Raw genomic sequence first — 4974 nt, forward strand, 5'->3', positions numbered from 1 at the left:
CCCCCCGAGGGGGCGGCGCGGCCCGGCACGCCGCTCCGGCGCTTCCGCCGTGTCCCGGCCTCGTGCGGCGGCGAGACAGCAGATCCCAGGGGCAGCGGCGGGCCTGCCCTTCCTGCGGGCTCCCCCAAGGTCCCTTTCAGCTCCGGCCCCGGCGCGGTGCGGCCGGAGCGCAGCGGTGCCGCCGCTCGGTGCCCGCGCTGCGCCGAGACAGCGATGCTCCCCCTGCCGAGCGCGGCCCTTTTACGCCCCGCCGCATCAAGGTGAGCTTGCGGAAAAAAACACCACCCACCCCGGCACCCGCAGGCGCGGCCGCACCGCGCTGCCCGCCCGGCCGCCGCACCGCGCCCGCTTTGCCCGTGGGTTATCGCCCGTGCTCGGCGGGCGACCCCCGGCCATCCCCGACACTCCGCGGCCGCCTGCTGCGGGCAGCCGCCGCCCGTGCCGCTCCTGCCGCCGCAGCTCGGCAGCGCCCGCCGTCCCCCGGGCACGCCTGGGAGCCCCGCGCTGCCCGGGGGACAGGAGAAGCCGTCCCCCGGCACTTCAGCACCCACTTCACGAGAAATAGCTGACATGCAGCTGGTTTTGCAGCCTAAGCGCCCCGATGTGAAAATGTGACACTAATTCCTGAAGTGTTAATGAAAAACAGCAAGGTGTATGTTAATGTTAAGCGAAATTCAGTAAAAACATTCAGAAATTAATTTTTGGTATTTTTTTTCCTTTGTGCTGGCTAGTTAGAGGCCAGTCTCTCAACCTTTGATTAACACGCGAACTTCAAGTCCCAGAAAAGAATCAATTGTAAGACACGTTTCGTGTTCTGGCAGCAAACGTTAACTGTGCCCCTACTAATGCAACACGGACACACCGCCAGTACTGAGTCATTGCTACAATGTGCCCAATGACATTCTATCAGACGTCTTTAAATGATGAGTTAAAACTTCTTCCTGTCTTCACCACACTTTCTCCCCCACTGCAGCCCATTTCAGACAGGAGCTTTCTAACATGTGAACCACAGCAGCCACTCAGACTTGTGATAAGGGATGGCAGAAACAGCACACATGTCAAAACAGATGTTAAGTAGTTGATACAACTATCCACAGAAATCCCATTAATATTTAAGCTTTCCAGTGGGACATATCTACTCTTCTTTCTTTGAATTGTAAATTGGGTTAGTTAATCCTTCATTTACTACTTGTTTGCATTTCCCTGGTTTGATATACACAAGTGTTTATACTCTTCTTTTTTTCTCATCCCTATGTACTCATTTAGAGCTGAAGATGTACAGCATGCCTTTACTACCATCAGCCACTCCTCCAGAACCATGCTTAGATTTAAACTCTAGTGGCCTTAGTCCCTTGATTTGAGTGCTGATACTCAAATTCTGGAAAGCCAAACTTCAACTGAGAGCACATGGTCCAACCCTCTCAGCCAGGCCTCTGTCCCAGGGGCACTAACTTAACCTTGAGCTTTGTTTAATTGCTGAGATGGGCAGTGGCTCAACACACAGCAGCACACCTTCATCACCGTTGAGAGAACTGAGGCTTTAAACTGAGGATTGGGCCAATAAACTATGAACATTACTGAACTCCAGTTCCTGATGTACTTTTTGTGATCCATTAAGAAATATCGTTATAATTCTGTGCCCTCTAGTGGTGCTTAAAATCACAAATTAATTTAAATAATCATAAGGAAAACAGTCTGTGAGCACAAGTTGAGCCAGTATTGAAATGTAGCCATAGATTCCAGAACAACTAGAAGCTAACAAAAGCAATACACTTAGCAATGAATTATTTTATTTTTTACAGTGTGTGAACAAGTGTATTTTCCCATCTGTTATCTGTTATTAAATAAATCCTTTTAAAAATATGTATTATGAGAAGACATCGATGGTAATTAATCTAATCCCTACTTGTTCATATGTCAGATAACCAGGGCATGATATTGCTGGTTGAATGTGGAGGAGATCATTAGCACCCAGGCAGCTGCTGGCCCTCTGGCAGGCAGAGGGGCTGTGCTATGCAACAAAGCTAGTCCTCATCTAAGTATTTATTGCAAAACACAGGTCTGCATTTATAGGACAACAAATTCCCCTGATATTTTGGCTTCAGACTATACAATACCTACAGAGATGAGTCGTGTGAAATTCTAGCATGTCCTCATGGTCCAAGGTCATCCTGGGTTCAGATGTCAGTAAGAAGATCTACTTGACGAAATCTCCAAGGCAAGAACATCCCAAGGAATCTTGACTTCTCAAGGCTGCAGGTACAGTATATCACACCTGCAGAGGGACAAGGAAAATGACATGCTAAAGTGCAGCTTTAGAGTCACTATTACAGTGCTTTATGGCAAATGTCAACAGCATATTCTTCCAGAATTTTAAAAAACAGATTTTAAGATTGCATTGCATTTTCCAAATGTGTACATCAAATGTTACATATCCTGACTTTTGGAAGGATCAGCTGATACATATAATCGTCTTTGATCAGGAGCCAAATGTCACATATGTTTGGTATTTTCAGGCTTTTCTTTCCAATTAGTTACTTTTGATATATTGTCATATTTCAGTGTTTCTGATTTTATTTTAATTAAAGAGAAGAAACAATTTAAACAGCAGGTGGAAGTCTCTTATTCCCTTATTTATAATTTTTCTTTTTTTTAATTTGTGCTGGAGTCTGTACACTTCTAAGGCATCTACTAGGGTAGGTTTGGGGTTAGCTGTGCTAGAATTTCAAGCAAGCCTTAACAATGACTAAATCTGCAAATAAGTAACAGGAATACTGAAATGCACTTGGTTTAATTGTGACACAGTGTGGATACTAATAGAAGAACTTTGTTACAGAGTAAAAACAAAGAGGAAAAGGAAGACCAGCCAGATTGGAGGTCACTGGCCAGAGTTCAGGAAGCCGAGTTCACTGCTTTGCTCCATGTGGCCGGGACAGATAGGATCTGGAACCCATCCACATCAAATCCAAAGTACCTGAGCATGTACTTACCTCAAGTCACTGTCAGATGCTTACTGAGGTGATGAAAACCAGCTGGGCACCTCTATGCAGCTTTTAATATTTACATGGATTTGGAGAATCTGTCTTTGTGCCTGAATTACAGATCTGTCACAGAGGGTGGTAGCAATTTTTTTCACAGAGAGAGGGATTGTTAGCATAAATTTATAAAGCAGTGTAAGATGCTCAAATGCAGCAAAAGAGGGAACGGTAGAAATCACGTACACACTGTGGCTGTTGGAAACAGAAAAGCAGCCAGAGTGCAAGCCAGAGGCCCTCCACAGCAACCCCTTGCAAAGGTCGGTTTACTGTGGTATCATGTTTTGAGTTCATTTGAGTTCCTTGTTAATAACCTTTTCCACGTTATATAATAGTGCAAGGTGTCATGTGTGCTCTGGTTTTGCATCTCTTTGTAAGATTTTTAGCTTTCTGCCTAATTGTATGGAGGAGGGGATACTCAGAGCTATTCTTGGGGACAAGCGTACAAGAGTCAGGATTAAGTTTTCAATCCACATAGGTGCTAGGAATAATTCATTTATTATGTTGACCTGTTGTGTGGCCTATAATGCATGCTATGCACCTCCAGGAAAATCCAAATTGAGCATCTCTGTTGTATAATAAACCATGAGCAGAACGTCAGATGAGGTGAAGAGCATGTTAGGATGCACATTATAGGCTGTCCAGTCAGCACATGTAACATGCTAGCAGCTGTCATGGGGCTCTGATATTAATATTAAAAAATGTTGGAACACACTGCATTAATATTCCAAGATACTGGGATATTTTCCTGCAAGCTTTTTCATATAAATTAAAGAAGTAAGACTGTCAGTAGCATGAGACATTGATACCCTGAACTCAGCAGAAAGGATGGCCCAATTTTCCCTTCTTCATGAGGTCCCTTAACCCTGAACTCAAACTTTTCAAGATAAATTTAGTACTTTCAAAATGAATTTAGTTTGGTGTCTCAGTTATGTGTTGATTTTGATGTTAAACTACTATGAGGTGCTAGCTTTGAGGAAGATCTGTCTCCACAAAGAGCTGTCCTGTGACCTTTCATTCCGAGCAGTCCATCTCTGTGTCACTACCAGCACAGGCTAAATTTTAATCAGAAGACAAGACATGGGTGCCTACTTGGCTGCAGGTATGCTAGAAACACTTCTGCCTGGTAACTACACCTATAAAAAAGCAGGCCAGTTCCCAAACTGCTAGTAATGGACCCTTCCTCTGCCAAGACCTCCTTGCTCCTTAGCAACTAGAGGAACAATTTGGCCTCCTCTCTCACCTGGACATTATCAATGGCAGAAATTCCAGGCCTTACTTCTGTGCTGAATGGCCTATCCTGGAAAATGTTTATTTTGCTCCCTGACTTCTTGTATTTCCTGTTACTCATCAGATATTAATCAGTGATAAGGGAATTAATCTATTCCATTGATTCCTACTTCAATAAAGATCTAAACATCAGTCTCCATTAATAAAGCATGCTTCCCTGTAAAGTCATTATGTGAGCCCCAAGACCCGCTTTCCTGAATGGCTGTGCTGTTCATCTCCTTTATTTCATCTTTTACCTTCTGGAGCTTTTTTGTTGTTTTCTGTTTGTTTACTATTTTGTGGTGCTTCTTCTCCTTCCTTCCCTCCTTCCTTCCCTCCTTCCTTCCCTCCTTCCCTCCTTCCTTCCTTCTTTCCCTCCTTCCTTCCTGCCTTCCTTCCTGCCTTCCTGCCTTCCTGCCTTCCTTCCTGCCTTCCTTCCTTCCTTCCCTCCTTCCTTCCTGCCTGCCTTCCTGCCTTCCTGCCTTCCTCCCTTCCTCCCTCCCTCCCTCCGTCTGTGATTCAACTATCTGGACTCCCAAACAAGCAGCAATTTGGTGAAAGAACAAAGCCATATGTCTTGGGAGGTGCAAACCCTGCCACAAATGACTACTGCACTTTAATCTAGCAAAACGAGTCATGGGAGAGGGAGAGGGAGAGGGAGAGGAGAGGG

This window comes from Parus major, chromosome 3 (assembly GCF_001522545.3).
Source record: "Parus major isolate Abel chromosome 3, Parus_major1.1, whole genome shotgun sequence".
In the NCBI taxonomy this organism is placed as follows: Eukaryota; Metazoa; Chordata; class Aves; order Passeriformes; family Paridae; genus Parus; species Parus major.